Genomic DNA, 23,540 nt, shown 5'->3' on the forward strand with positions numbered 1-23,540 from the left:
TTATCCTTCTTTATTTAACTCATCCATTATCTATCCATTTTATTAAATTAGTATTAAATACTTATCAAAGGCAGAAACAGAACTAATGCTTAAAATTTAAAGATTAAATAATATAATCTTCACTTTCAAATGCCTCATTGTTTAGAGTCTATATGGCTGAAACAAAAAGTTCCATGTTGTAATTATGACTAAATATTATGCTGATGGATAGACAGCAGTGGATAATTTTAAATAACTTATAATAATACAGAGAAAAAATTATTTTACCACAGAGTATCAGAATTCCTTTGTGTGTGCATTATATTATATATATATATATATATAGAGAGAGAGAGAGAGAGAGAGAGAGAGAGATAAAACGGGGGTGGAGAGAGAGAGAGAGACCCAACTTTATTAAAATGCTTCTATTTTTCTGGATATGTCACATTTGAGATATTGATTTGCATTTTAATTCTTTCTTATTTTCTTCCCCATGTACATAGGTGACATTCTTCACTAATGTCCTCAGTTTTGTGTCAGGGCTGAAACCAGAGATATCTGCAACATTTTTACTAGCTTTGCTTTCTTAAAGTTTATATATTCTTAGGAAAATGTAGGTTTGCCCAAATGGCAGAAAAAAGGAAGAAGATTCCTGGGTAGAGACTGAGTCTGTGAAGAGACAAGAGGGTGAAAGAGTGAGTAAAGCTTCTTCCCAACACTGAAATAAATTCTGTGTGGGAGGAGAAATATAGAGAGACCTATGTTTCCTTGAGTTACATGTCTCAAGGGCTGCTTTCTAGTGGGATCCCCAAAGCTGTGAGAAACTGTGGAACAGGAATTCTCCCTGGTACACCTAGGCAGACAGGGTTACAGTCTACTTCATAAGATTAATTTCACTCACATAGCAGAGCACTATTGATCCTGAACAGTCATTGGGATAGGGATGAGGGACATCTCAGAGACATGTTGAACTACCTTACTAATATGGTGTAAGACTTTGACTTTTGGCATAATCTAGACAAGAGATACCTCTGGAATGATGGAGATTTATATTTCCTTCCATTTGGGAGATTAAGGCTCAAAAATAAATAAATAAAACAGAAAGATAAGCAATGGTTTGTTTGAACTTGAGTTTGTGGTTTGAAAGTCATACTCACTCACAGGGTCACACTGGGGTAGAAACAAGTTTCTCTGACCTGGGTATTGGTCTGAGGCTCAGGGTGTTTAGGGAAGCAGCCGTGCTCTTTTCAATGAATAAGAGGGAGGGGGTGATAGAGACAACCATAGCTCCCAGAAGGGGCAAAAGAGAGGAGAAGCTGAGTTTGGCTACACAGAGGCAGAGGAAGAATGAAATGTCTTAAGAGGACATGGTAATGTGTGTGTTGTAAATATCTCCTCCTCTCCCTTAAGAAATCTTTAAAACTAAAACTGAAAATCCTCCAAAGGTGAATTTGATAGGATTTAAAAATAAAACCGTGGAGGGTTGATGTTTGCATAGTGATTTCAATGAGCTAGACAGAAAGGCTGTGAGGATGAGAACACCTGACATCTGGCTTACAAACTGATTATTAAGGTAGCTAAAACTCAAGTTTGTCATGCTCTCAGTATCAGATATATAATTAGAAAGCAGAGTTTGTGTTTATCTGGGCAAAAGAAAAAAATATTTACCAGACCACATCAACCTTTCTCTCTTTAAAATCCGAGTAATCAAAAAATAAGAATGTACATTTTGTATATATATACACACATATAAACACTATATATTGTGTGTGTGTGTATATATATATATACACACACAATACACATTTTGAAGTAAATTTTTGTTTTGTTTATTGCTGATTTTATTTTCTACAGCATTGACTTTATGCAAATGGCTATATGCTGTAGACTTTTAAAGACGGAACTAAGGTAATAAAGTAGCTATGTATTTTGATAGTCACTGCTAGAATGATCTATGGAGTCTCGTATCACTGAGCACCTACTGGGCCCTTTGATTATGTGCAATGATCTAAAAAAAACTGCAATATTTTTCACAGTAAGTTCATTGGAGACAAGCCTTACTATAGATTTCATAGTATCATTATTTGTGTTATAAACAAGAAAAATCCCATATAAAAGCCCATATTGTGCTACTGAGGTTTCTCTCTGGGCTCAGAAATAAAAGGAAAAGAACATGTACATTTCCTATGCTGCAGTATCTAGTTATACTGGTCTTGTTTTTTCTCCATTCATCACCTGGAGAGTTTGACATTTATAGTTTGCTAGTGAGTGAGTTTTAGAGCAGAGAGATGGGTCACTTTGATGCTAATATCCGCAGAGACTATAATATTAACACCAATAAGAGTTGTTAGATGATCTTGACAAACTCCTTCTTAGTTCCTTGTTTTTACTTTTCCTAGAAACACCTGGATGCTGAGAGACTTGTACCATAGAAGTCTGAAATCAGGTAGTGACCCTAGGTTTTATGTCCGGGCATCTTAATTTCACAGTCACACGTTTCACATTACAGTCATGTGATGGAAGGTTGAAATGAGAAAGAGACTTCTGGGTTTGACTTGAGACAAAGGTTTGCTCATTGATGCCCCCCAATAAAGACTCTTCCATTGTATAACTATCTCCCTTGTCATTTAGAAATGTTCAAACTTGACTTTAGATAAAAAATCTTGTCCATTCCCTAATTTTACAAAATGGCATGAAAATTTTTGTCCGACTGGAAGTTGAGGTGGGGAGTCAAGAAGCTAAATTGAAAGGGAAAGCAATAGCAGAAGGGTGTTAGATAAATTATTAGGAGAGATATTCAATATTGGCATTTTCTATGGGGAGGAAAAATATGGAAAATATGGAGTAGGAAATAAAGCATGTGCTATCTAAGTCTCCTAGTCAACTGACATTGTCCACTTTATCAGGTGTTTATTGAACTTCCACTGAATGTACACTGAACTTAGAACCCAACCATAAACAGTTAAAATATTGTCAGCAAAATGAAACATTCATGGCTAAAAGAAGGTTGATAGTTATTAATTTCATATAATTACAAAGTAAAAGCAGTGATAGAAATAATGAATTCATAGGACTTCAGAGGAGGAGAGGGTGTTTGGGAGTATGTGCATATCAGCCTTATTTCTCCAATGGGGAGCAAAATACAGAACAGCCTTTTGTACAGCCAGAGTTAGTAGTCTTCAAGTGGAGGCAAAATCTTTCAAGGTCATTTTTCCCATAGAAAAATGGAATATTACCATATGTTCTTGAAAATGGGAAAAAATAATGAAAGAAATGTCACTTTCGGAAGATTAATCTGGAAAGACTGCAGGCATCATACAGAGTAAGTTAGCCACTTTTGGTAGACCATGACAAATAAGTGAGAGAAAATATTGTTTTAATTATCTTTGCTTGCTAGTAAAAAGAAAAGCGATTCCTGTGTTACGGCCTCATTGCTGAATGCTAACCTTCACTTTACCCTGAGCTGAAAACCACCTTTGGAATCTGCATGACCTCTACTAACTAGAGCTCCCAGACTGGGCAGTGGTACAGAAGCTTCTGTCTGCATGAACTCCTGGGCCTTACAAACAGCCTGACACCTGGAATAATCTGCCCAGAGCCACAACAAGGCATCCATGTATCAAGTATATGTGTTAAGTCCTTAGGCTAGACCACCATTTTATTTATGGTCTCCTAAGAATATGCACATCTCTATCAGATGTTGAGGTTTTATTGTTGTGTTTTTATTGCTGTGTTTTTCTAAACTCCATTTATCAAGTGAATTTTAATGCCTATTTTTAATTATTAGATGTTCACTCTGATATGCCACTGCCTCTATATTCATGTCCTGTCTCTTTTCAGGACACTAACTCTGACCCTTGGTTGTGCAACCTTCTTTCTGATCTAATTCCTTACGGACTTGCATTGGCTCTAATTAAGGCGTAACCCTGCTTCCTCATTCCAGTTTTGCATGAGATCATTAGCTCTGAACTTGCCTTTGCCCTTCAGAGATGTGCTATTTTCACATTCACTCCTTCTGAACATAACTAATTCCATGCTGTAGCTCTTGGCTTGTGTGCCATGTCATCCACTCTCCTTTGGATATTCTCTGCTGATTTTGCACCCTATCTTCTTTGAACCCCACCAAACGGCTTGGTGTCGTTTGACCACTGGCTCATGGCCATCTTTACTTCTGCAAATGCTTTGTTTTTGTTGTTGTTTCTGGGGTTTTGTTTGCTTGTTTCTTTGAAAGTTCTTTCCGTACCCATATTATTGTGGGTCGTTGAAACATGTCAAAAATCATTTCAAAATCTACTGATTACAAAAAGTATTTTTGTCTGTTTACTTAACACTATTATGCATTTTATGTAACTTCATTATTTTATTAACATTCTAGACAGATTTAGAGTACACATTTGCACTCATTTCTAACCCAATTTATTCCAAAATTCATTTAAATACTTATATATACAGCACAGTGAAATTAGGAAAAATTATAAAAATAAAAATTAGGGGCGCAAATTAATATGAATATTACTGTCTTAAACTTTTGGCTGGAGATCAGACACACAGAAAAATAAGCAAAAGAGAAATGTATCAGCAATCAGAATCAATTTCTAAAAACAAATTATTTCATCCTGAGACCAGACAGACATTCACGTATGAATCTCCCATAGAGAAAACAGTATGTAGTATAAGGGTAAATATCTTTAAAATACCTTTACAGTAATCATCTACAAATTCTAAATAAACAACATAATTAAACTTTATGCCTGTCATATGTTTGTTTAATCTTGTAGGTACATTGAATGGATACTTTCATTTCAGAAAATATATTTAATAATTTATTAAATTATATATTTTATTTAAGGAATTAATAATAAAATATTCTTTTTATTTCAATAATTTTAAAATAAAGCTTCAAAACTGAACTACCAAGTCTGAATCCAGTCCAACTCTGAGCTAAAGAAAACAAAAAATGAAAATGTAAAATATAAAGCAGGCAAAGCTAACTCTTAAAAAAAAGTTTTCCAAGATCAGTATTAATGGTTTCCCCTTTGCAGAAACTATTTCTTTTCCTTTGGCTGATTCACTAAGTCTGAGTTAGAAGAACCAATAATGTAATAGATTGCTCCAGCGAAAAAGTCAGCTGTATAAGGAAGAGAACTGACTATCCAGGAAAAAACGGTAACTTCATTGGTCAGCTTTTCTAACAGTTTTCTTAGTTCCTGTGGGCTTCTAGGCTTCTGATTGTCTGTGATGTTGAAAGCCAACAACTGATGTTTTATTAGAAGCCAAAGCTGGAGAAGTATCTTGAGATACCTCACACACATACACATACACACACGCACATTCCATTTTCTTTCTTATAGAACATATCAGGAATAGATCAGGAAGAAATCTTCCACTTCCACCCACAGGAGTTGTGCAATGAAGTTCTATGCTTGAATCTATAAACAATCCAATGCCTTTCTAAAAACTATTTTAGGTACTCTTAAAAATCTCGAAATTTGAACTATCATTTCAGTCAGATCAAATATTCAAGTCTCAAAATCTACATTTTTTTTTCTAATGTAGTTCTTAGCTACCACATTGCTTTCTTTTATCACAAATGTAAAATTAAGACACACAATTGTCCAAATTGATCATTTAGTCCCAGGTATGGAAAGACATCCTGAAAATCAGGATATGACTTACCCAGATTAATAGAATGGTAAATGGGAGAATCAAACAGCCAGAAATGAGGCTCCATATTGTTTCTCTCTTCCCTAGAAACATTACCCAAAATTTGACTTTTGGATCAATCTCTAAAGAATATTTCTTTAAAAAAAAAAAAAAGAAGAAGAAGATTTCTGTCTTTATTCACTCATTCATTCATTTGTCACTTCCTGTGGCTTCCCATCCAGCCCTGGCTCAAATCCAGTCTTTCCAGGGATCTACAAAGTACTGCTTGACCACTACCCACTACTTCTGTGATATGTACCCCCTGAGCTGCCTTTGTTCACTCACTCCAGCCACACTTGCTTCCTCTCAGTTCTGTGAACATGCTGGACACAATCCTATCTCTCAATGTCATAACACTTGTTGTTATTTTTGTCTAAAACACCGATTTCCAAATATGCTCATGTCTTGCTTCCTCACTTCATCATGTCTTGCCTAAATATCACCTAGTCAGAGAAGTGTTCCTGCTACTCTGCAGAAATGACAACTCCCTTGTTGCTGATGATCAGTTTTTATTCCTCTTAGCTCGTTTCATTTTTCTTCATAGTTCTTCTCACTACTGGAAAAAATGTATATTTATTGGTTTATTGTCATCATTCCTGATAGAATCCAAGACTCTTAAGAAAAGGAGCTTCATTGTTTTTTTTCACTGCAGGTTCTCAGTGTCTAAAGGCATAACCTGACTTATAGTAGGTGTTCATCAAGGATTTCTCTAGTGAATAATTTATTGATTCATATATTTAATTGCTATTGAATACTTACTGTGTGTCAGTTTTTGTGTTATGCAGGAGGAGAAAATAAAGCAGATGTGGGCTCCACCATCAAGTAAGGTTGAAGGATTCAGGGGGACAGACACTGGACATGTTAAAACACACATGAAAATACAGAAAAAATGAAACAAAAGAACTGCTTGCTATGGGCAAACTTACTAGAGTGTGGTCTAGGTTACATTGAAATCAAAGAAGAGGTCTCCAAGGATATGACATTTAAGTTCATACCTAGATGAAGTGGAGAACAAAATGTTGCAAAGAGTGAGGATAAGAATGCTCCCTGCAGAGAGGAATGGAACTTACAAAGTTAGAGGAAGAAAAAAGAGGGCTATTTTCACTGTACTGTCGGCAGTTAAATAATAAGTGTAGAACTCAGAAGAGATATCTGAGTTCTATATAGATTTGCAAATAATTAGCATAAAACTGGTTTGTAAAACTCTGAAAATGGATGAATTCCCCTATGGAGAGATTATGGAGAGAGGAAGTCCAGACCGAGGCTGAGGAAGTCCAACATTTAGTAATCAGGAAGTGAAGTGTGAAAAAGAGGAGACTGCAAAGAAAAAGTTGGAGAAGATGAAAGACAGAGAGAATATCTAATATTATGGAAGGCAATGAGAGAAAGGATCTCAGAAGATACTATCTGGCTCCTTTGAACAATTGAGAGGCCCCCCAAAAAAGATTTAAAATTGGCCATGGCTATGACAGCACAGAGGCTATTGTTGCTTTCCCCCATGAGATTTTTGCAGTGTCATGGAGAAGAAATACACGTTGCTGAGAGAATGAGAAAATGGAAGGGGAAGAAGTGGAGGCTGGGTGTATGTAAAAGGCGTTCCAGGAGTTGAATTATGATGAAAAGCTAGCAAATTAGGGGGAGAAGTGGAAGAGAAAGGGATGTATGATAAGGGGAACATTTGCGTTAAGAGGCAGCTATTAGAGTATGCTTCATTGTCAAACTGAAGAACAATATAAAGGAGGAGACATTTCTTTATTTAAAAATGTATGTGCCTACCAAATTCTGCTGTGAATTTCAAGAAATTCATGAATTTCATTAAACCCTTTCAGAATTCATGGGTCCAAGTTTAACAGCAGTTGTGCTAACATGTACTTATTCAATTTTTTTATAAAGAATGGGCAAAAACTGGAAGCATTCCCTTTGAAAACTGGCACAAGAAAGGGATGCCCTTTCTCACTACTCCTATTCAACATAGTGTTGGAAGTTCTGGCCAGGGCAATTAGGCAGGAGAAGGAAATAAAGGGTATTCAATTAGGAAAAGAAGAAGTCAAATTGTCCCTGTTTGCAGATGACATGATTGTATATCTAGAAAACCCTATTGTCTCAGCCCAAAATCTCCTTAAGCTGATAAGCAACTTCAGCAAAGTCTCAGGATACAAAACCAATGTACAAAAATCACAAGCATTCTTATACACCAATAACAGACAAACAGAGAGCCAAATCATGAGTGAACTCCCATTCACAATTGCTTCAAAGAGAATAAAATACCAAGGAATCCAACTTACAAGGGATGTGAAGGACCTCTGCAAGGAGAAATACAAACCACTGCTCAATGCAATAAAAGAGGATAGAAACAAATGGAAGAACATTCCATGATCATGGGTAGGAAGAATCAATATCATGAAAATGGCCATACTGCCCAAGGTAATTTATAGATTCAATGCCATCCCCATCAAGCTACCAATGACTTTCTTCACAGAATTGGAAAAAACTACTCTAAAGTTCATATGGAAACAAAAAAGAGCCCACATCACCAAGTCAATCCTAAGCCAAAAGAACAAAGCTGGAGGCATCACGCTACCTGACTTCAAACTATACTACAAGGCTACAGTAACCAAAACAGCATGGTACTGGTACCAAAACAGAGATATAGATCAATGGAACAGAACAGAGCCCTCAGAAATAACGTCGCATATCTACAACTATCTGATCTTTGACAAACCTGAGAAAAACAAGCAATGGGGAAAGGATTCCCTATTTAATAAATGGTGCTGGGAAAACTGGCTAGCCATATGTAGAAAGCTGAAACTGGATCCCTTCCTTACACCTTAAACAAAAATTAATTCAAGATGGATTAAAGACTTAAACGTTAGACCTAAAACCATAAAAACCCTAGAAGAAAACCTAGGCTATATCATTCAGGACATAGGCATGGGCAATGACTTCATGTCTAAAACACCAAAAGCAATGGCAACAAAAGCCAAAATTGACAAATGGGATCTAATTAAACTAAAGAGCTTCTGCACAGCAAAAGAAACTACCATCAGAGTGAACAGGCAACCTACAGAATAGGAGAAAATTTTTGCAACCTACTCATCTGACAAAGGGTCAATATCCAGAATCTACAATGAACTCAAACAAATTTACAAGAAAAAAACAACCCCATCAAAAAGTGGGTGAAGGATATGAACAGACACTTCTCAAAAGAAGACATTTATGCAGCCAAAAAACACATGAAAAAATGCTCACCATCAGTGGCCATCAGAGAAATGCAAATCAAACTTCTAACTGGTGTGAGATACCATCTCACACCAGTTAGAATGGCAATCATTAAAAAGTCAGGAAACAACAGGTGCTGGAGAGGATGTGGAGAAATAGGAACACTTTTACACTGTTGGTGGGACTGTAAACTAGTTCAACCCTTGTGGAAGTCAGTGTGGCGATTCCTCAGGGATCTAGAACTAGAAATACCATTTGGCCCAGCTATCCCATTACTGGATATATACCCAAAGGATTATAAATCATGCTGCTAGAAAGACACATGCACATGTATGTTTATTGCGGCACTATTCACAATAGCAAAGACTTGGAACCAACCCAAATGTCCAACAGCGAAAGACTGGATTAAGAAAATGTTGCACATATACACCATGGAATACTATGCAGTCATAAAAAATGATGAGTTCATGTCCTTTGTAGGGACATGGATGAAATTGGAAATCATCATTCTCAGTAAACTATCGCAAGAACAAAAAACCAAACACCGCATATTCTCACTCATAGGTGGGAATTGAAAAATGAGAACACATGGAGACAGGAAGGGGAACATCACACTCTGGGGACTGTTGTGGGGTTGGGGGAGTGGGGAGGGATAGCTTTAGGAGATATACCTAATGCTAAATGACGAGTTAATGGTTGCAGCACACCAGCATGGCACATGTATACATATGTAACTAACCTGCACATTGTGCACATGTACCCTAAAACTTAAAGTATAATAATAATAAAATAAAATAAAATAATAAAAAAAGATGAGCTTTCACATATAATTTTGAAATATGAGATTTGTATCTCCATGTAGTTGCCTCTGATAGATATTTATTTGTGAAGAAATCTACCTTCTCTCCTTTGGACACTGGGAAAAAAATGCTGACCCTGTGTAGGTGATCAAGTAATTGCTAGTATTTCTGCCTATTGCCATATTTCTGAAAAACCTACAGAGCAGGTGTATAAAGTCTAAAGACATTTTCTCTACTTTTAGGAGAGTTACTTAGGCTGTACAGTTCAGTGTCATGATCATTTCAAAATTATTTCTACTGGTACTAATGGCTGAACTGATCATAGATAGAGAGTACACGTGACTCACTGGTCACCTTTATACCGAGTAGTTCTGCTTCTCTGCAATGGGATCGTAATAAGGAAAGCTGACCATGTCTACATTATTGTGCTTTCTCCTCTATACAAGTCCAAGACTATCCCCACCCCTAGAATCCAAAAATGATAGAAATGAGTACAAATGGGAGGGACTACATAGCCTTTTCTGTAATTAAACCAATATAATTAAATAATTATAATAAATGTTTTCCAAATGAAGATAGAGAACACCTTCATGTCAGTATCAACAGCAGCAGAATTACTTATTTTAAAAACAAAAGTTCGTATGTGTTGCCTAGCCAAGTCACTGGGAACAAACTCAGAATGAAGGTTTTATTTTGCTTTTCCGGTGTAAGCATTTTCTAGTATCCTTCAGCTAAAAACACCATGTGTACTTGAATGTTGCCATAAATTCTTTGGAGAAAACAGGACAAAGCATTATTTTAATGGAGCTGGAAACCAAAGTAATGTACACATATGCCACTGTTCTGAAGGTGATGACCACAGAGAATGCAAGGTGACAGAAGGCAAGATTGGAGACTAGGAGAGACCCTCTGATGAAGTGCTCTGGCCCAGGCTTTTAATTCCCTTTTTCTCACAAGGAGGTAAGGTGCTAGTAGGCATCAAGGCTTGGCCAGGTTATATTAAGTCTTTCATTCATCAAACATGTTTTTCTGCTTCTGTCAGTGACTGATACCTGATAAAAATTCTTATCATTTACCCAGCACTTTGTATTTTCAATGTACTTTACAGTCATCATATGAGTATCTCCATGTGAGGCTCAATTTGTATTAAATGCACTATCCTCTCTACTCCCATCCTGTGCTTTTTTACTGATAAGTAAGCCTACCGCAGTAAAGTTTGCTAATGGAGTATGTTTATCTGACTAGTATATGGCAGTCTTGAAGTCACTATCAATTTAAAGAGATCTCTTTATAGGTAAATATTTCAGTGTAGACATATTTTGGCATGAATGGAATTATACAGTACAAATATTTCTTAAAACTATTTTTATGTGATTAATTATGGACAATTTGTTAAAGGCTTATTTGTATAGTACATATTCTCTACAATGTTTGATGTGAAAGACAGTAGTTTTTTTAGCTTCTGAGATTGTCAGTAATGTCACTTCTGCTTAAAGTGTCTTTATTATCACTTAGTCACAACAGAGAAATCAGGACCCAAAACAACAGCCCTGAGACGTCTTTTTAAGATAAAGGAACAGAGGTGATGAGCTTGAAAGGCCCTATCGGTGAAGCAAATACGGGATTATATGAGGGCCCTTGAATTGGTGAAAAGGGTTTGCATAACATTTATTGGCAAAAATATTGTACAATTTTACCAATGGCTGGCTTATTCAATAAATCACATAATCCTGAAAAGCAGATGTTATAGTCATTTTAAAAATAAATAAACCTAATTGTTGACTTACAAAGGAATGTTCAGAGTCAAATTAAACACTGGTAATTATAAATTTAAATATTTTTAAAACTGAGACTAACAGCTTATAATGTGTACATGCAATGTGCCTCAATAATTACAAAATGCTGTCATGATAATTTAGAATTAAATAGAAAAGATCATGTACACAAAGAGCTGGTGTTAATATACGTAGGCTGTTGAAAATCATATTATTTATATTGTACATGCCAACAATTTGTTAGTTTCTGTCTTCTGTAATTTCATTTTAATTTCAAATAATTATATGCAATCTATATTTTATCTCCATTTGAAAAAATGAAACTTACTCACATGGATTTCTACTGTACAACACTTGCTCCCAGCTGAGCAGAAAAATAATTAAACACTAAGAAATAAAATGTGAAAAAGCAAGAAGGCAGATAAACTTCAAAATATTAAAGAAGATATAAACATAAAGCATTATAAAATATAGAAAATATAGAAACTTATAATTTGATATGAAGAGCATTCATTACAGAATCAATGTCCTTGTCAGCAGCTTCATTTCTTATAGAAGACAATCTATGAAACATAGCACTTGTATTCCTGGATGCTGGAAAACCTATGTAATAGTAGAAAATATTTAATGATATAACACAAATTTTGTATAAAGAGTAAATATTACAATTGGGAATCTAAGGCAAGAGAAAGAAGACAAATAGTGGAAGACAGTGAAACAGCACTTAGGAAATCAGACAGGGTCTCTAAATGGGGAAAATTTTCAAGATATATGGTCCAAGAAGAAGTTGGTAATAAAGTCGATGTACTTGCAGAAGGTGTTCAATATGGGCCTCCAAGATTTGTTTATCATCTCCAATAAAACAAGGTTTCTAGGTTGAGTAGAGATCATGAGTACTACTCAACCATTCTCTAATACAGGACCTATTATTTTAAAGACCTCTGAACTTGTTATCTCACACACACACACACACACACACACACACACACACACACACACACACACACACACACACAGTATCCTTTCCCTGACTTTTTAATATAGGTATTATTATAATTTTATACATATACATGAAAAGACCAAGATTTAGTGATACTGAGTAGCTGGCTCAGGTTGAAGCAGAAAACAGATGCTGGAAACTTGAATTTGAGGCCAACCTTTGATAGCAAAACTCTAGCAGTGCATTTAACCACTACTTTTATAATCACACTCACTGGTTGTTTGATTCTGTTAATCGAGTCAAGAGCTAAAAAATTATACACTTAATTTTAAAAAGAGTTACAAATTCTAAGTTCTTCATTTTATAACAGATAGGTATTAGCATTAACTGTTCAACTATAGTAAATTTCCTAATATGTGAAATGAGAAAAAGTCATTTTAAAACTTGACTTGTATGCCTCAATTCTTTTTTTTTAACTTTTATTTTAAGCTCAGCCATATATGTGCAGGTTTGTTACATAGGTAAACGTGTGCAATGCGGATAGTATGTGGTACAGATTATTTCATCACCCAGGTATGGTAAGATGATCACATGAAGATTCCAGTGAGTAGAGTAATCAGTGTTCTGTCAAATGTCATATGACTTTGGACACACTTCTCAATTTTTCTGGGCCTCAAGTTATTCATGGAGAGAACAATACCTACGTTCAGGTGTTCTTGTAAAGATAATAAAGACTGTGTAGAAAATACCTACCACAGTGTCTGGCAGCTATCAGATACCTAATAAATGATCCTTCTAATTGAAAAAAAAAAGAAAATGGACACACTCAATGAAGCCCAGGATTCCACATCTTTTTTTGACTTGTCAGAGAAGCAATGGAAAATAAAAAATGAATCACTGGATAATCTATTACACCAAAATTAGCGGCATCCTTTCAGTCAACATCAAAGCACAGAAGACAAGCAAGATAAAACCCTCGAAGATACCAGTTTCTTCTTACAGCAGGGCCTTTCACAAATTTGGCTGGTTTTTTCAAAGGGCACATGGAGAGTGATGATATTTCATATGTAGGTGTGACCATTGTTACGTCAGGGTGTGTGTGATCACCCTACAGGTAATAATTTCCATGGAATAAATGAACTAATAGCAATGAAAGAACATGCCCTATTAATTTATTGATTTTTTTCTTTACTCACTATCTTGATAGAAAAATATTTGCCTAGCACTTTTAAAGAACTAAAATAGTGTAATTGGATTAAAAAATAAATGGTTGAGGGAATGGATGTGTCATTCTCCAGGAAGTGATCATTTTACATTGCATGCCTGTATCAAAACACCTCATGAACCCCTTATGTATACATTTTTGTGGGTACCTAGCGTGTGTGTGTGTATATATATATACATGTATATATATACCCACATTTTTTATATATATAAAAAATATAAAATATAAAAAATATAAAATATAAAAAATAAAAACATATAAAAATATAAAATATATAAAATATAAAATATATAAAATATAAAAATATAAAATATATATTTTATATATATATATAATGTGGGTACCTAGTGTGTGTGTGTGTATATATGTATACATATAGATAAATAAAATGTGGGTACCTAGTGTGTGTGTGTGTATATACATATATATATATGTACACACACATATATAATACCCACAAAAATTAATAAACGAAAAACTTAAAAAAACTTGACTTGATAATCTTGGATATAAATTAAAAGTAAGAAAACTTGGTATACAGAGTAGCAGAGCTTTGAACGAGGTGCTCATCTGATCTGAGGACAAGTGCTGGCCCACGAACTATTGGTTACGTTATAATCAAAGTAAATACAGAAAAATAATCATTTAGAAATTTGTATAGCAATTTGCATAGTAATCATATCTCTGTTAATAATAAAAAAGAACTTGCATTTTTATTTCTTTTAATCTCATTTATTCTAATGTATATTAGAGAAGTATGTTTTCAATGAAAAAATGAGTTCAGCTTTTTATGCCATTTATCTTTTTATATATCAAAATTTTTATTTCAGTGGAGTTTACAGAAGTATTGGTCTATAATGGATCATGGGAAAATAGTTCTTCACAATAAAGAATTTGAGAAACACTGATAAAGGATTTTGTAGATGCTGTGAATTCTTAGGACAGGATCAGTGTCAGCAATTGAATTCTCAAATGAATAAAGAAACTGCTAAAGTGAGGAATTTGAGGAATTAGACTTAACTAACTGTATGTGGGGATCTACATCCTAAAGAAGCGCACCAGTAAAGGCTAACTATAGGTTCGGGAAAAGGCCACTCCCCGAGAGATTTAAGCTAGGCAGAAGGGCACAGTCAGAAAGGTAATAAAATACACATAGGAGAGAAAAGGAGACGGGGTGGAGGGAAAGAGGGAGAGAGAGAGATGCTGCTTGCAGGCAGATCCCAAGTTTAAACAATCTAGAAAAATGCTACATCCTAGCTTCTTTGTGTTATGCTCCCTCTTTTTGGTGCAGGTGATAAAAGCTGGCTGGGGATATTTTCATAGTGAGACTGATTCCTCCGTCTTCTTGTAGCTACTAGCTTCAAGTCAGAAGAAATCACTTTTCTCAGCACATTCTATAATTTGACCACCACCAACAAAATACTAGCAAAATCCAATATTAAATAAACAGAATATTTATTTAACATTTCCACTTTTATACCTAATAATACTATGAATATTCTTACACAAAAATATTTTGTCTATATCTGAGCCTCTACTTAATTTAAATTTCTAAAAGTAGAAATACTTAGTATGAGCATGGATATTTTAAGACTGATGATATTTATTGCCTAATTTGTCCCATAAATATTGTAGGGATTAACAATTTTTAAGAATTTAAAATCTGTTAGGCAAAATATTGAGACTCATATTGTAGGATTTATGAACATAATCATAATTTGAAATACTGCTCATTTTTATATTAGAAAATATTCTGTTTATGAAATAAAATATATATTTTCAAACTAAAAACAGCTATAATCTTAAAATGTAAAGATAATCATAATCTTCAGATAAGGTCATGAAGTATTAGATATTGGGTAGGACTCAAAATAATTTGGGGGAAGGACACAATTCAGTCCATAACAGTGGTTATCTTTGTCAATTCTGAAAATATTCTTTGAAAATCTCAATTCTAATAACTGTAACATTTGTTGCTCAGATAAGCCATGCTTTATTTAACCATTACCCTTTTGTTGGATATTTACTTATTTAACTTTTCCAGCTTTATAAATAATAGGTCTATGAATATTCTTACACAAAAAATATTTTGTGTATTTCTGAGTCTCTACTTAATTTACAATTCTAAAAATAGAATAGTATGAGCATGGATATTTTAAGAATGTTGATATTTATTGCCTAATTTGTCCCATAAATATCATAGCAATTAATATTTAAACTATTTAAAATCTGGTAGGCAAAATACTGAGACTCACTTTTGCTTTAATGGGGATTTTTTGCTTATAAGGAGGTTTAATATTTTTTATGTTTTTGTTCTTTTTTCGTACTGACTACTTAATAACTCTGTTCATTTTTGTAGAGGTATATTAGTCTTCTCCTTGCTCATTTGTAGAAGAAAGCTTCAATATATACCTCTTTCATATATAAAGCTTATTTTAATTGTCACGCTTGGATATACATATAAAATCAAATATTAACTTACTAAAAATATATATATAGGTTAATCTTTTCATCAATGAACTTACAGTCACTGAAAATCCAAAATCTATTTCAAAGGAAATATTTTACAGGAAATATTTAGAATTTTACATTCTGATGGGAAATATAATTCTAGTTACCCAGCTGCTGCAGAAGAAGGCTTATACATCAATGAAAGTTAATTATAAGTTTTCTGTGACATAGAAAGGTGAAGTGACTTTCCAATGTCATAAAACTAGAGAGTAGCAGAAGTGGGAATAGAATTCAGGTCTACTGAATCCCAGTGCAATACTTTAGTGAGTAGACAACTGTAATTTGTTGTGAAATAATAATTGGTAATTACTTTGTGTATTCCTTTCATGTGAGACCTGAGAATGCTCAGAAGTTCATAAAGGTGTTTAACCTAATGGCCAGCAATGCCTTATAAGAGGACTTTCCCTTAATATTATGTAAAATACAAATATTAAGTTTGATAATTTCGGTAACTACTCTGATGGAATTCTCTAATGACAGGTGTTGATTTTCTGCCTAGTGGTGGTGATGAGCGTGTGCAGGGTCTCTCCAGCAAAGATGAAGAATGCAAACATTTACTGTGTTTCTCCTATATGTCAGAGATTTATCATTAGTGTCTAATTTATTCTCCATAAAATTTCAAGCAGTGAGTTTTATAGACTAGTTACTGCAGCTGAGATAGGCCCAAAGTCAAGCAGATCAAATAAGAGAGTCAAACTTTGAACTCAGATCAAAACCTAAAGATCCCACACTTTCCATTAGTCTACAGTCTGTTCACACTACAACAGAGTATACAGTAGTTTATTTTCTATTCTAAATAGCAATTGAATTATGGAGAGACAGAAACTCAGATGGTATGATGGATTTTGTGGAATACATTTTTAAAATAGCATCATTAGATTAGAAGTGGGGATGAAAGGAAGTAATATTTATTGAGGGTATACATGGCATCATTTAACCCTCACATTGGCATCTTTATTGTAGCTATTTTATCACTGGGAACACTGAATTTTAGAGAGGTTAAATAAATTGTCCAATATCACAAAGTTAGTTAGTGGTAGAGGCATGATTGAAAGGACATGTGTCTGACTCCCACAGTTTAAGAACTTTCCTCAACTCTTCGATTTATCCTCTACTGGCAGGATAGTTATTAAAAGAGATGTTTAGAAGGTTGTTAAATACTACTTCTGATTAATACATACATGATTTTACCTAGTCATCATTACTACTATTGTTCGATTGGCAAAATAGTCTTATTTTTATATTTAGAAAATGTATTTATTAACAGATAATCAGTGCTAAGTGCACACGAGCAACTATAATTAGTCCTTGATAAATCTTACAGACAAGTTTAACTATGGCTTTTTCCACATAACATTTAGGTTTTATTTCTTTTAAATATTTTGGTTAGTGATATTTGCTATGATAAGAGCCCTTTAATATCAGTATATGTAAGACTTATCTGAAAAAAAATGCATATACCATTGCTTCAACCCACATATTTGGATTAAATATCTGTGAAAGATACTTCATAATTTTTCACTATCCCCAAAATAATACACATAGTTGTATTCTGAAAAACAAACACTAAAAACAATTCATACATTAGTCTAAATTTTAGAATTCCTGAGGAGTTTTCAGTGGAAAATCATCCCATTTTAAAGAAGTGATTCTCAAACTTTGGTGTATATCAGGATCACAGAATCACCAGTTTTGTTCAATGTATACTTGTTAGGCTTCTGGAGATGCCTATTCAAAAGGTTCTGCAAATGCTCATGAGTGACTTAGGCATTGTGGTTGATGACACACTCACCAGGCTATTTTGTAGTTCTACCAAAATTGGGAAAATATTGTTGTAGAATTTATATGGATTAAAACATTACTTGTGAGTGCAATGCCTAGGAGTCTTAATATACTTCCACTGACTGGTGGTAGAAAGAATTGTACATTATATTCTGCCTGGTCACATCTGGTTGATGATACTTGAAATCCTTTAAATGTGAAAATTTTATATATTGACAGAATGAGGAGTTTTAAATACTATGTACTCTTTAGGGACTTAACTACCATATGTTAGTGGGATTTACATATTCATTTTCTTAAGTTGACCCTGTATTTTTACCTTGAGGGCTTCAAGCCCCACCTTCCCAGAATTGTAGAATAGTTAACTGAGGTACTTGTCACTAACTTCAACTTTATATGTCACCATTTTTGCCAACATTAGGTGAATTTGAAACAAAATTATGAGTTTAATATATAATACTTAATAAAGAGTCTAAAGGTCCTTTTTCTGGATTGAATCAGAACACCACAGTTCATAATACAAAGATGGCATACTTTTAAAGCATCATAGAATACTTTTTTGTTGAATTTCTAATATAGGTTATGCAGTAGGGCCACATTGAGAAACATTACCAGAAACATCACTAAATAACTCATTGCTGACTTTCATTTGCTTTAAGTATGGTGATGGCCATATTGTCCACAGAACAAAGTGATGCTGTTATAAAGAAATACAGGGACCTTTTTTCTAAGTAATAGAGTCAAGAATACTTATTATTGGCACATAGTTTGTTCTGTGAACTCTGGAAATCATATAAGTGATTAGATTTTCCATTTTGGCTTAGCTTCTATAAAGCTCAGAGTGGGAGTCATGCCCCATTTTCCAGTAGGAAATTAAGCACCCCAATCTCTCTCCTAGCTTTTTCTTCCTTTTTCTAGTCTTATTTTCCTTCTTATTCTTTTAAATTCATTTCAGATACAAAATGAGACTTCTTGTAATGTTCATAATTTATAAACCATCATAAATCATATACTGTGATATGATCAGGTAAAAGTAAATGAAGCATACAAATAACTAATAAAGTATTTTCTAATTAAACTAGCAATGTTTAAAAAGATTTTTAGTTGTTTCACACTAATTTCAATGCTACTGTTTTGCAAAACAATATATGCCCCTTTGCAAAGGTCCCTTTTTAAATCCTTGCTTCAATACAGTTATCAATATGCTCTTCCTAACGTGAATATATGTATTTAAAATGTGGCTTCACTTTCTTCATCCCTTATAATTTTATAATATTAAAGAATATTTTCATCAGTTTTTTACCTGCTATCAAAGAAATAACAAGGTCTCACTCTTAAAAATATTGGGATCAGATTTTTTAAATGTTCATTATAATTAAGAATAGCTCCTTTTTCTAGACTCTAATAAAATGTACTCGATAAATAACTTATAGATACTCTTTTCATTGCTCACTTCAGGAAACTGTGATGGGTTCCTCAGTTTAGCAGGATGACTGCTATATTTTCGTAAGCATATACATATTTCCTGGATATTACCAGACCAGGATTCTCCCCTAGGGGAGTGAGGTGAGGGTTAACTTTAAATAATTTTAACATAGGAGAAAATTCATTAAGGAAGCTATAATGTGTAGGTGCATGCCATAATAATTAAGTATTTGCATAGTTGACTGCAGCCCTTATTAAGCAATGCGCCAAATGGCAGTGTGTTTTACATAATGGATGTGGGAGAACAAGTCACACACACCAGAGTAATGGAACACATTAATAAAAGTTTGCACAGTGTGTGTCCTTCATGCAGGCTGTGGTGACAAATATCTACGCCTTTACAAACTACATGACATTATGTTGTTTAGTCCTCTGGGACTTGCCTGCCAATTTGCTGTCTATCATTTATTTTCTGCCACAGTGTGTATGCCTTGAGTGATCTCAACGGAAGGTCACAGCCAGTGAAGTTTCCACACCAAACATTTTTTTCCCTGTCTGGGGCTTTGAGTGGTTTGCTTTTAAGGTTTATTGTACTTCTTTTTAGTGAATGTCCCAAGAAGCCACAGAGTAGATCTTTGGACCCAGGTCTTTCATCAATGTATTTGCTCTATTTGCTCCTGTGGTTCTCCCAGTTCCCATTTCTATAAATAACTGCTGAAACATTTGCAGTAACACTTTCATTGTCTTTAACCTTATCTTGTGTTACTTTTAAAATTCTTATAAAAAATAAGGTTTTCTTAGTCTTCCTACTTTGATGCCTATTGGCTACAAGCAGATGGGCAGTGGTCCTATGACACACCTATTAAAACTGCATCCCTGTCCCCATCAAAGTTCTCCTCACTCAGGATCAGCCATCAAAGTAGAGACTGGTGGCTGATAGTTAAACAGCATAACACCAGAGATCAGGATATAGTGTTCTCACTACATAAAATAACTTGCCTGTTTTAAGCTGAACAAGCACAGCAAATTATCTTTTTCTTCCATTTTTAGTTCCAAGCCAGTGTTTAACAGTAGACCTTTACAAAGGGACATATTGAAACATCACCCCATCATCTCCGGTCATAGTTGTACGATGGTGAAATTGAAAGAGTGCACATGCCATGCCTGTTCCAGAAGAGACAAACCTGTAATCTTGTCTAAGGCACTCAATCACAGCTCTGTGATGGGGTAGTGGACATCAACACAGGGGCTGCTCCAAGCAACCCTAAGGCGCCAACACCTGGATAGTCTTTTATCCTGTGCCTCATCATTTCCAGGGTGGTATTTTTAGCTCTTCACAAAGCTGGCGTGCTGGGCATCTGTCCCTCCCACTTCACTATCTCTTGGCCTGTCTCATTTTGTGGTGGGTGGGCACTGGCTAACAGCTGAATAGCAACCTAGCTCCACACAGATGTCTGCACTGTTTCTCTACCTCTTATGTAAATATTCTGAGCTTGGCTAGAGCTAGAATCAGAGCAGAGGACAGAACAGAGAAATTTGCTCCTGTTTGAGCTGGATTTCAAGTCTGTTGTGCATGATACTTATTTAATTTGGAAAAAGTATAGAAGTCATAAACTTATATGTGATAAAGCCCTATTACTTACAGTGTCTTTGAGGCTATTCTTTGTGAGCACAGAGAGCCAGTGCTACCTTTCGCTAGGCTACCAAACTGTGTAGAAAGTAACAATTTCTAAATTATACCAAAACCAATTATGAAATGTTAATTCTAAATTAAAGGGATCTGTTATTGGATTTTTAAAAAATGGTTTCTACCTTCTGACAATTTTTTTATTCATCCTATTCAAGAAATGCAACTCTCAATCATGATTTATTTTCAACATTGTTGTTAATATAGGTGCCTAGTTCATGTCTAAGTCAACCAATTGTGAAACCACATTTTAAGCTGTTCTCTGCAAACTATCAAACTACCGTCAACTTGTTTTTGTGAATAGAATTCTTGCTAATTAGCATGCTTATTTCTTATGTAGTTTTTTAAAAAAGGAAATCTAATATTTAAAATATGTTGTCTATTTATTCTTCTCATTACCAATTGAAAATGATTGCTTTGTTGGGTTTGCCTTTCATAAAGATACATATATTTTCCCCAATATGCTATGACCAGGTAACTTGTAAAGACTTTACTATTTTGATAACCAATGTATTAATTTATTTTCTAACTCAGTGTAAATCTGGGACTTTTTAATCGCATGGCTTACTGTGCCTGTCTGGGGCTGGTTTTCTCCCAGATTCATTGCCGGTACTTCCTCTCCTCTGATCTGTATTGCAGAAGGCTGAGCCCTGCAAACTAATGTCTCATAATCCCTTACCACGTCGTTTTCATTTGAGTTTGGGCAACGAGAAGAATTGAAGGGAGATAGACAGGAGGAAGAAGGGGAGAAGCCCCCTCTCTTCTTGCTTTTGGCACTTGTCTCTGAGAGTAGCTTAGTTTCTGCTGTGAAGCGAGCTTTTGTCCAGCAGTCTTTCCTGCTGAGGTGCCAGCTCCCACCAGGAAGAACGTGTTGTGGTTCCAAGTCTTGCCTGGTGGCCCCAACTCCTAGCACGTACTTAAACCACTGCTTCTCGTGGTTCCTGAGGTTGGTAGTAGCTTCCTGCTGCTCTTTATATCTGATTTGCCTTGCTATTCTGATTTGCCTTGCTATTCCATTTGCCTTTTAGCTCAACCAATATCTTTTTAACAAATTTCATTGCATGGACATGGGATTGCTCTTCAAGAGAACATGCTGTGGGGAGTATTAATTGACTGACAAGTTCAAGTTGCTGCATCTTTGGACACACTATAGCGTTCATACCGTGGCTATACTTATCTCAAGCTGCTCTCAGTCAATGGAGTTATTAGAATCAGGCTATTTTTGCATAATACAGAATTCCTCTAATGGTCAAACTTTGCTTTTTGGGCTCTTTACTGACCTATCCCGGACTTTTCCAGAAGTTTGCTGTAATCTGACATTTCCTACCCAAGCCTCCTTTTCTCCTTCTCTCCTCTCATAGTTGTAGGCCGGCTTTATGTTCTCTCCCCCTACTTCTTCTGTTCTTTTCTCTTTTTCCTTCACAGGCATTTTCCCCAATCAACCTTTTGCAGATCAAATCCCACATTGGCATCTGTTTCTTGGAGGACCCCAAATGGCACAACCTTCAGAAGAATTCTTCTTTATTGAACAACTTAGCTTGGATTCTGTTTCCCTGGCTGGACTTTAAAGTATCACATATCCAGAAAATGTAATGCTAACATATGTTGTAGGTCCTTTGTTAAAAATGTTATGTTATACAAAAGAATTTCCTTTTGGCCCATCATTTCATCTTCAGACAGTATCAATCTCTGTCATTTTTGTAGCCATCTGAGGAAACAGGATGAATCCTCCACTCAAAATTTGGTTTCGATGTCGAAACTGATAATGCTACATAAACTTCAAGAGACTAGGAGCTATCTGAGGAGAGCAGTGAAGGCCTGCCAGGCAGGTCCAAAGTGGCTTTAAGAGAGTAAGAAAAAGAGAGCAGCTAGGGGTTTTTATTGTGATTAGGGGCTGGGTCTGAGGCAAGCGTTCCATGCATAGACAGGAACTTGTGTAGGATTTGAATCTCCCGCCAGCATCAAAGGAAAGAGCACATGGGCTTTTTATCAGCCCACATGTGGGCGACAAGGCGAAGAAGGAGGGATAAGGCTTAAAAGCTCTCAGTAGCCAAAGGTCAAAAAATAGTCTGATGTCAGTGTCTTTATTATACTCATATATCGTAGAATCTCAATGATGAAAAAATGTACTTTTCTTGACTGTAGAACTTCTGAGCCCTTAGCATTAAAATGATTATTGTGAATTTGCCAGAAAGAGAATATAGAATCTTTCAAATGGACTTGTTCATAGGACCTTATTTTTAGATAATCTTTAGGGGATATTGCCACATAAAACATCCTATGGGGGAACATGTATGTAATTTTTAAACGCAGACGTTAATCACCTTTAAAGTTTTTTGTTTTTTTAACTTCTTTTCTAGTTAAGACATAGAAGGCTAAATTGTGGCTTACTTCAATTAAGAAAGCAAGGAATTCTTGTTGAATTGATTTTAGATGACAGCGTGGGAGATGACTGAGGCTTTAAAAGGATGGAATGTGGTCAGTTCAAAAGGAA

General features: G+C 35.0%; 1 long non-coding RNA gene across 1 annotated transcript in view; it reads left to right on the top strand.

The window, feature by feature from the left end:
- Positions 1–22,785, top strand: part of LOC129397295 (uncharacterized) — a 76,780-nt gene extending 53,995 nt beyond the window's left edge. The window contains exon 3 of the long non-coding RNA XR_008624563.2: positions 22,472–22,785. This is a non-coding gene — a long non-coding RNA (uncharacterized LOC129397295). The remainder of the gene's footprint in view (positions 1–22,471) is intronic.
- The last annotated feature ends 755 nt before the right edge of the window (positions 22,786–23,540 follow it).

The sequence above is a fragment of the Pan paniscus genome, chromosome 13 (genome assembly GCF_029289425.2).
Source record: "Pan paniscus chromosome 13, NHGRI_mPanPan1-v2.0_pri, whole genome shotgun sequence".
Taxonomy (NCBI): Eukaryota; Metazoa; Chordata; class Mammalia; order Primates; family Hominidae; genus Pan; species Pan paniscus.